A 10,167-nucleotide genomic window follows, 5' to 3' on the forward strand; every position below is an offset into this window, starting at 1 on the left:
TCTCTGTATAGCCCTGGCTGTCCTGGAACTCACTTTGTAGACCAGGCTGGCCTCGAACTCAGAAATCCGCCTGCCTCTGCCTCCCAAGTGCTGGGACTAAAGGTGTGCGCCACCACACCCGGCTGACTATCCTTTTTCTAGGCATAAAGAAGGTGATAAAACTGAAAAAGTAAACAATCATTAAACCATTGCATTATGGCTGCCCTAAATAACGAAGCCAACAAAACTTAAATTGTCTCTTCCGACATCAGCACTGTTGGGCTGGGTATGAGCTCAGCGACGGTGCCAGTCAATAGTGTGTGAGGCCCTGAGTTCAGTCCCTGGTACTGGGTAGGGTGGGACACAAAATACTAATTCTATATGTATACATCCTACAGTAATATTTTATAGTGTGCCATGTTGCCTAAAAGCATATTACATTAATTATAGTGTATTTCAATTAAGCCTAGTATCACAATATTTTTATTGTCTAAGCTCCACTAGACCAGTATTTTGATCACCTCAAGAAATTTCCATTTTGACTGAGTGAAAAATGTCCACAAATTTGCTTCCCTTCCTCTTTAGATATCACCTCTAGACCTCGTGGACGCTTCCTCCTTTCCTCCAAAATTGTCAGCAGCTCATAAACTCCCGGAGCGTCTGAGCTAAAGAAGAGTTGCCCATGTTGTCCTTCAAGTTCCCAGAAGTCCTCCAAACCCTGCAACAATGGTGCTCTATCTGTAGCTGAGCTCTGTTCCAGTTGTTTTCAATTTTCTATATAAAATTTTTCTTTCTCTTTTACATCCCGACGTAGCCCGACGTAGTTTCTCCTCCTTCCTGTCCTCCCAGTCCCTCTCCACACCTTTCCTCTGTTCCACCCCCACTCTTCCTCCACTTCTCGTCAGAAAAGGGCAGACCTCCTATGGTTATCAACCAACCAAGACATATCAAGTTGCAGTGAGACTAGGTACCTCTTCTCCTATTGAGACTAGATGAGGCATCCTAGTAGGAGGAGAGGGTCCAGAAAAGCAGGCAAAAGTGTCAGAGACAACCCCTGCTTCCACTGTTAGGAGACCCCAGAGAAGACACAACTATAACCTATATGCAGAGGGCCTTGGTCAGTTCCATGCAGCGTCCCTGCTTGTAGGTTCAGTCTCTGTGGGTGAGCCCATCCTGCAAGCCCAGGTTGATTGATCTGTGGGGGTTTTGTTGTGGCTGTTGTTGTTGTGTCCTTGACCCCCCTGGCACCTAGAGTCATTCCTCCCTTCTTCCACAGAATTCCCCGAGCTCCACCTAATTGCTCATTCTCCATCTCTCTTGCCAGGAATCTTTGAATTTTCCCAGATACTGAAAGAACCTAGTGGGGAAACCCCCACTCAATTCTCGATTCGGCGTGCACCCAAGAATCACAAACAGACGGCCATCTTGATGTAAAAGCATGAGGTAGTTTAATGACGGAGCTCCAGGCCGGCACATATCTCCCGTAGGAGACAGAGGTGTTGACCACGTGGTGGAGCCATAATGGCGGAGCTCCGGTTTGAAAGGTATCTCACACAGGAGACAGTGGTTTCGACCCCGAGGCTTGGAAGCTAGGGACTTTTATAGAAAAGGGGTGGGGCTGGGGGGAGGAATTGGTGCGGTTTTACATGATTGGTCCATTTAAACATCAACAGACTGTCAGAAGGGTGGGAGATAGGGAGGCACTAGGCCAGTCAGGACATGTAACAACGGGCATGTCCTGGCCTGTTCTGCTATGTTTTCAACCCCAGGTTTTAAAGCTCACAAACAACTCTTTGGGCTATTTGACATACATTACATGAATCACAGGTCTCAAGTTTTATTTCCTTTCAATACCGTTTTCTCCCCCAGAGTCTTCCATCCACATTCCTTCTCCTTCCATTAAGGCCGTCAGTTCAGCTTTAAGTAAGCATCTGTGAATTTCTCCAATGAGTTTCAGAGTCATAATTTGCTTCCTTAACAAGAACAGTTTTGCCTCATTCAAACTCACTCAGAAATGCCCCACCCTTGTTTGCTAGAACAAGAGAATGCATCCTCCTGCTTGAGAGCTGGAACCACGGTGTCAGCTCTTCCTGTAACAGGATCTTATCAGCTTCTGTGAGTTCTACTCCACCCAGTTCACTCAGCAAAACACATGGCTCCCTTTCCCAGGAAGCTATAGTAGGGAAAGTAACAGGAATGTGTCCTATTACCAGACCACTCTCAGTCATCTGGTGCAATCATTCATGTAGTTTTAACTTTCTTACAAATTCTACTGGAATATCAGAAAAGGTTGTAAATTTTGAAACGGTTTCAGAGGGTTAGAGTTTACGATGGTGGAACAAAGGCAGAGAGGGCAGGAACATTTATGAGCTATTGCGATCCACAATAGGAAGTATGTTGTGTGTAACTTATTCAGTATAGATCATGGTAGATTTGTACATAAAGTCTAGTCTATACACAGAGCTTGATGATAATCCACATTGTGGGGGTCTTCAAAATATATTCCCTGGGGTAAATGGAACCTAATGTAGTTGCTTCTCATCAGAGCTTACAGAATAATAAGAGATCTTTGTATTCTCTGACCTGTGTATATGCACAGTGCAGCGGAACCTCCAGTGGCCCTTCAGGAGAGCAGATCTCTTCCCAAGAGTTACAGCTCTTGGAACAAAAGACTCAGACGACAGAGTAGTTTTCGCACACCTTTAATTCCCTGGATAGGATTTGTATATAGTTTTTCAGGGTTTGACAGCAGGTACCTCTCATTGGCTTGAACTGAGAGCTTGGGGGAAACCTTATTTGCATGTGGGAAGGCTTGATGCTGCTCCTATGTGACTGATAGCCACACACCTCTCCTGCGGGGCAGGAGTCCCCAGGATTCCAGACCTTTGCTCAACCAGGCTGTCTGTGCACAGCCCAGTGCTCCACACATACCTGTAAATGTTTCCAAATATTTGAGTTTCTGTATCTATAGTGAGCTAAAGACAAATGCATACTGTGACTATAATGCTAACTAGTTACAATTTGGGTTATCCATTTCTTTCTTTCATTTATCTGTAGCCTCCTCCCTTAGAGCTGGCTCCTCCCACAGGCCCTCTGCACTTGCTGTCACCAGGCTTGATTTCATAGAGATTTCAGAATTAACGTTCCATGCTTCCATGGAAAGTAACTTCTCCAAATACGAAGTGCTTACACAGTTTCCATTGCCTTCTGACTTATAGACTTATTTCTGAGGCTCCTCACCTTGCCATCCCCTCATCTCTTTCAGGGAGTTGTTCCATACATTTACGATACAGTCAGAAGGCACCTCCGCTTCCTAAATGGTCTTGTAAAAACTGTATACCTTGGGATTCTCTGCTTGTGTTGTGATGTTACTAGAGTTTCAATCAATACAAAGTGTCAGGTATTCATCACTACAAACAGTTCATTGCCTTAGACGTTTCCCTTGGGTCATACCTACTAAACCCTCCTCTACATTGCCACCCCTTGGCAACTGTGTATCTCACAATGTACCTGTCTCAGAATGCCATGTATAGATGCTCCTCAATTTATAATAGGGCTCATTCCAATAAGCCCTGAATGCACTGGTAACATTGAATGATGCAATGCCCTTAGTATACCTCATCTTGATCCCTTGGAATGCCCAGACTGCCCCAAATGTACTCAGAGTACTTATATAAGCCCACAGCTTGGCAAAATCACCCAACTGTCAATGGATACAGCTAAGAAATGTGTGACTACATAGCCCCTGTGTGCATCCAGACTTGTGATTATTTCTGCCTCCATCTGTGTCTCTATTATACCATCTGGCCTGGATCCAATGTCATCGCATACACCCCACCGCCCTGTAATTCTGTGATGGGGAGAAATCTGGCTTCCGAAATCTCATCACTTATTAATGTATTTGTTCAGCTCTAGATCCATTGCTTGCAGTGTAACTTCAGAATAGCCAACCTATGTTCCAGTGAGAAGCAAAATAATCAACTAAAACTCTGTCCTCAGGTATGGTCCGTCTTCAGGTACTGGTTCATCCTCTGGCACAGGTCCGTCCTAGGGTACAGTTCAATCCTCAGTTATAGGATCCTTGAGTTCAGATCATTCTGTCTTTAGTGCTACATCATTTTCCAGCATTTCTCAGGTCAGCTCTCACCACCCCGCAACACTTCAGTTTTGTCACATAATGCATTTCTAACATACTTATTTGTTACAGAAGACATTGTGTTTTGGCATCCTAGTTTGTTTTTTTTTAAATGGAAGAAAGAAAAAAAAAAGACTTGTATATATTAAAGTTCACTCTTAGCGACATAAATTTCCATGGGTTGTGACAAATGCATAGAGTCACGCATCAGCTGCCCAATTTCAGGGTTTCTGTCTTCATCTCTATTTCGATCTATGGACAATCTCAGAGAATGCAAATGTTCCCCCGTCTTCTTTACTTGGCTTTGTTTGCAAACTTCACTCACGTTATTGGTATAGCTAGCTTCTTTCTTGTCATTGTCGGCAATGTTCTATCATTTGAATTTATCTCTATTTGTTCTGTCTAAGGTGGATGTTTGGGCTGCATCCAATTTGGAACTCTTGAAATACGCTGCTGGAGCCAGATATGGTTGTACACACCTTAATCCCAGCACTAGGGAGGCAGAGGCAGGTGGATCTCTGAGTCAAACGCCAATAGTCTACATAGCAAGTTCTAGGCTAATAGCAAGACCTTTACTTAAGCAACAAAAAAAGAAACAATGTTGCCATGGCAAAGCTTGGGTTAGTGGTGTAATCATGATCGCCACCCTTCTCAAGTCACTCTCTTTATGCTTTTGTTTCTGAGAATTTTCTTTTTTGGGCTGAGTCCTATGTTTTAAGCAATTATTTTGCATTTGTGTATTGGAGGAGGATCCTGAACTAACCTGGCCCATCATCTTCCAGAGCCAGGAAGCATTCATTCCACCTTTACAGAGACTTTCTAAGATGGGGGTGCCTCTGTTTCCATTTAGCTGTCTAAGAAACTGAAAGTTCGAAAAGAGAAATCAATTCGCTGTGGGCAGCTGAAACCTGTTTCCCATTAGCTCTGGTTTCTGGAACCCAGAGACTGTGGCTTCTGTTGAGAGCTGTAAAGCCTGCCTGACCTGTGACCCAAAACTATGACCTAAAATTAAAAAAAAAAAAGTCTTCTCTCTCTCATGTACCAACTGCCCTCAACATTGTTCATGTGTCAGTGTCCTGAGCCACAGGCTCAGCATGTAGGACATCTATGACTGACTTGGTGCGTCCCTGTGACTTTGACCTTTAACCTGAGGCATGGGAGTTTGAGAGGATAGAAGAGGGAAAAGAGAAGGTGAGGGAGTGGGAGAAATAGAAGGAAAGAACTGGGTCCTGGCAGCAGCTATTATTTCACAAGGCCTAGCAGATTTCACTCTCTCCCCACCCCAGGAGATCAAGGCTCTTCCCATCTTCGCAGCAGCATCCTTAATGTGCCACTGGACATACTGCAAAATCTGGGTAGCCTAAGAGGGCTTCTCCAAGAATGTCTCCAGAGTGTATGATTTCTGTGCATAATGCAGACCTTGCTCAGCACTGGATTCTTTCACACACACACACACACACACACACACACACACACACACACACATACACACACACACACACACACACACACACACACACCAACCTTAGCAAAAGTGGGCCATTACCTTCTCAGGATTAGAGAGCCAGGTCCTCTTCAAGACTTTAAATAGAGATGGTCTTGGGTTCAAGTCTTTTTTAACTTACAGGTGTCTATGGGATGATAGCGGAGAAGGTGTGAACAGCTGGTCCTCTAACATCCTGCCACCCCATGGTCTGGCACTCAGAACCCTTGCCTCCATTATGACTCTGTTGGCTGCAAACTGGTGAGGTTTGTAGGCTTATTCTGAGAGATTTGATATAAGGAAGCTCAGACTCAGAAAGATTAAGCTAAAACCTAAGCTGAAGAAAGTTATTTTTTTTAAGATTTTTTTATTTTATGTATACCAGTACACTGTTGCTGTCTTCAGACACACCAGAAGAGGGCATCGGACCCCATTACAGATGGTTGTGAGCCACCATGTGGTTGTTGGGAATTGAACTCAGGACCTCTGGAAGAGCAGTCAGTGTTCTTAACTGCTAAACCATTGCTCTAGCCCAAGCTTAAGAATTTTTAAACACAAGTCTCACTATGTAGTTTTGACTGACCTGAAACTTGTTATGAGGACCAGGTTGGTCTTGAACTCTCAGAAACCTATTTCTGTCTCAGGAATAGGAATGTGTTACCACATCCAGCTTAAAATTGTCTGACTCTAGAGCTTCCTACATGACACCTAACCATTCCCACTTCTCCCTACGGCAAATAAAACTGCCCTGAGGCCAGTTACCTAAAATGATGAGGCATGGCAGGATCCCTGCTGAACCAGATACCAGGACACCTGGATCCTCAAGCACCCAGCCTGACAGAGAGAGAACTCTGACAGTCTATTGCTTCCTAGAGGACTCAGCCTTCCAGGGAATATCCATGCCATGTAGCCCAAAGTCTCTTACTCATTATAATTTTTGGCCTTTTTCAAATAATTTCATGTTTTAAACTGAAAATCAGAGACACTTCTACGTTATCCCTAGAATACCTTCTCTTGCTTGTGATTATTGCACAGAAAGTAACTATGTTTTGGCGTGAGATGGAAGCTACACCTAAGAAGTTGTCCTGTGAATCAAAAGAGAACACCCAGAACATTTCTGTGGACATGTCATATGTCACCCAACTCGGAGATAAGGAGGACCAACCATGCTAGTTTGTCTGAACCTGAAGATTGAAGGTTTCAGGTCTCTGGAACTCAGGATTACTGGCAACAGTAGCCAGAAGAATATCCTGCCCACATCTGAGAAATTGTGTCCCTCTACTTGCTTGGAAAATATGTCAATCAGCAAGACCAACTTCTGGCTTTGGCTCCTTGTGGAAGTATGGCAGTCCTAATGGGACAAAAAGGAGAATCTGGCTTGTCTGTAATCTAGACCATATGCAAAAAGTTCTCTTGAAAACCCAGAACCTTTATCAAAATGCTTTGCAGTCTAACTTGCCCCCCCACCTCCTTTTTCCAACGACCCAGCTTTCACTAAGTCTACCAAGAGCTGATTCCCAAATTCAAGGCCTCTTCTCTGTCATCCTCCTATTTCTTTCAGGAGTCACACGGGAAATCCAACGGAACAAATCTATCATGTGATTATTAGAATTCACAAGGGAATTTGGCAAGGATGCTGCATTAAAGATCAGTTTAAATCAGCACATTTACACATACTAGCAATAAGCAACTAGAAGTATCAGTTTAAAAATGATGTTTATTGTAGCACTAAAACGCATCTAATGTAGCTAGGAATAGATCTAAGGAATGTGTACGAAAGCTCTCTCGGACATCATGGAATCTTAGACGTACATAAGTGTTGGTTCAGCCAGAGATAGCCGGGCCTCTGAAGAAGTGACAGGCTTTGCATATCTAACCCTGACCCCGGTCCCTGGGAGACAGTGATTGTTGGCTTGTGAGCTTTATCTTCAGTGCTCCAGGCACTGCTCACTCCTGGCTCCAGAGCTACTGGGCCCCTGCTCCTTACCCTTCACCTTCCTAGCCCTTCATCCTCCACCCAGCACTCAGCTTTAGAGTCCCTGTGTAGCCTGCCCTGAATTCGCACTCCAGTCTTCAGACTCTCTGCCTCTTAGCCTCTCCCTCTGTCCTTCTATCCCTCGGTCCCTAGGTCCTTCTGTCTCTCTGTCTCATTCGCTCTGTCTCTGTCTGTCTCTCTGTCTCTGTCTGTGTGTCTGTCTCTCTGTCCCATCTCTCTTTGTCTCCTCCATATATATATATATATATGCTGAGTGCTTCCTATCAGCCCAGGCCTCTCCTAGGACCTCCATGTGGATATGTCTTCACCTTTCGCCTGTACTCCTCCCAGGATGCCCTTCAGCCCCTTCAGACTACACTATCCTTAGCCCTCCCTTTCCCTGACTTCCATGGTCCTTACTTTGTTTAAAGCGTCCCTCCCCATTATCTGGTCCTTCAGATAAGAAACCGAGACAGCTCTCCCCTAACAACTCCTCTTCCCCAGTTCTTCCAGCAGCCCTAAGGAAACTGTCTGTGCAGGCAGCAACAGTCAGGCTGACCCCAGACTGTGCAGAGATGTTTTCCCCAACACAAAAGTGCTCTTTGTATCTAACTCTGAGAACACACACAGGAAGCCCCATAAGATCAACACACACTAGCAACATCATCACTAATAGAGACACAATGATGAACTCACCCTGGGCTGAGACCTGACTATAGCATCAAAGTTCTCTTCTCTCCTTCATTTCCTCTCTCAGTGAGGACTGGCGAGCTTAGGGAATCTGGACCTCCTAGGCATGCATGAGGAAGTCCTGACCCTAAGCCTTCCTTCCGCACATGAAGAAGCTGGGATGTTTGGGAAGCTGGACAGTGTCTTCCCATCAGCTCTTCCCTGCACCAATCTCCCAGCCTGATAATGCTTGATCATCTCAGAACAGGAAGGGGTTGGAGAGAAGAGGAAAATGCCTCTGACTCTATCCCACCAGAGAGTGTCCTCTATCCATGGAAACAGGAGAAAAGAAACGCTGATACACACCCTGCCCTGCAGGAGCCCAGTGTGTCCTTGAGAGAGTCACAGTTCTGACACTGTGAGCCTCAGTTTCTCCACCTATTAGTTAGACCCTTAGGACAAAGGCTGAGAAGGGCCTCTGTGCTTTCAGATTTGATTAAGTCCTATGAATATGGAAAGGCTGTTCTGCTACAAGCTTTCCAGTTGAGAGCCTGCAGGTATTTGTCATTTAATTACTCCATGAAATGTTGGCAGCTTAGTCTTCTCTGGAGGCCCAGAGGATGCTCCTGCAAAGATCAGTGCATCCTACATGGATGAAAAATGAAGGGAGCCAGAGCACCATGCAACGCAGTTCTAACAAATATAGCAGAAAAGAGTTGGAAGGGGGGAGGGGTGGGGCTTGTAGCACAGTGGTAGAGTGCTTGCCTAGTATGTTCAAAGGACTGGTTTGATTCCCAGAACCACAATTACACACATGCACATACACATGCTTACTGCATATATTAAAAGAGGATCTGAATGGCCCAACAATGGGTATCTCACAATGCACAGGGCAAGAATCCTGTAGATGTTCATCCCAAGAGACTGGATGTCTCTGTTGTCCCAGTCTAGGGCTGAGAAGCCTTCAGGTTTCCTGGAGAACTGCTGGCCATTGGTCTATTTTAAAAGCCCAAAGATGCTGGTTCTATTATCAGCAAAGTAATGTAGCAGAGGCAGCAACAGTGTAGATGAACTTGCCAGCAACAGTGAAGCCAAGCAAACTAAACACTTTTTTTCTTCCCTCTTTCCTTTATCTAGATTGCCACTAGAAGGTGCTGCCCATGTTTAAGTTGTGTCTTCCTACTTCAAGTAATATAACCTAGAAATATCACTCATGGGAATCCCCAGAAACTTTTACTTAGGTTAATTTCATATCCAGTTAAGTTGATAATTAAGATTAGTCATCATACCCTATATTTATTGAGCACCTATTAGGGACTAGGTAGTTAGGACCCATATAGCAAAGGAATTATCTCATGGATATAACCAACTGTGAACACAAAACACAGAAAATAATCAAGATCCACAAAAGGGGGTAAGAGAGCTATAAAGAGCATGCCAAAAGGACAGGGAAGAAGGAGAAGGCTATACCTGTGCCTAGTTCCTACAAAGTTCCAGGTTCTGGATCCACAGAGAAGGGAAGTTCATGGATGAATGAGTGACATGAACCAAGAGAGAAGACTGGAAATAGAAGACAAAACCACATTCTGTTTTACACGACCCAAAGGCACAAAGGAGAGGAGATAGGATGTTTCCAAGACAAGATAATGTCAACATTCTAGAAGTTATCCTTATGCCCATTCCCAGCCATTTTCCTTACCCCACAGTAACATCTGTTCTGGTTTCTATCACAGGCAAATCTGCCTATTCTGGGATATCATCTAAACAAGACCCCATTGCATGTGCCCTTCCATCTGTTTTGGCTTCAATTGTTCTGCATGTGAATCTGGATGGCTGACTCGTCTATGTAGCATGGGTCTGAAGGTCTCCATCCTCTGCATTGTTGCTGATTTTAGGCCCACTGCTTGGTTTTCACAGAGGTTATAC

The 10,167-nt window shown here is 44.6% G+C and overlaps 1 pseudogene; it reads right to left on the minus strand.

Annotated features, from left to right (window-relative positions):
- Nucleotides 1-1,272: 1,272 nt before the first annotated feature.
- On the minus strand, nucleotides 1,273-2,279 carry LOC110304516 (annotated as a pseudogene).
- Nucleotides 2,280-10,167: the final 7,888 nt, after the last annotated feature.

This window comes from Mus caroli, chromosome 11 (genome assembly GCF_900094665.2).
Source record: "Mus caroli chromosome 11, CAROLI_EIJ_v1.1, whole genome shotgun sequence".
Lineage (NCBI taxonomy): Eukaryota > Metazoa > Chordata > Mammalia > Rodentia > Muridae > Mus > Mus caroli.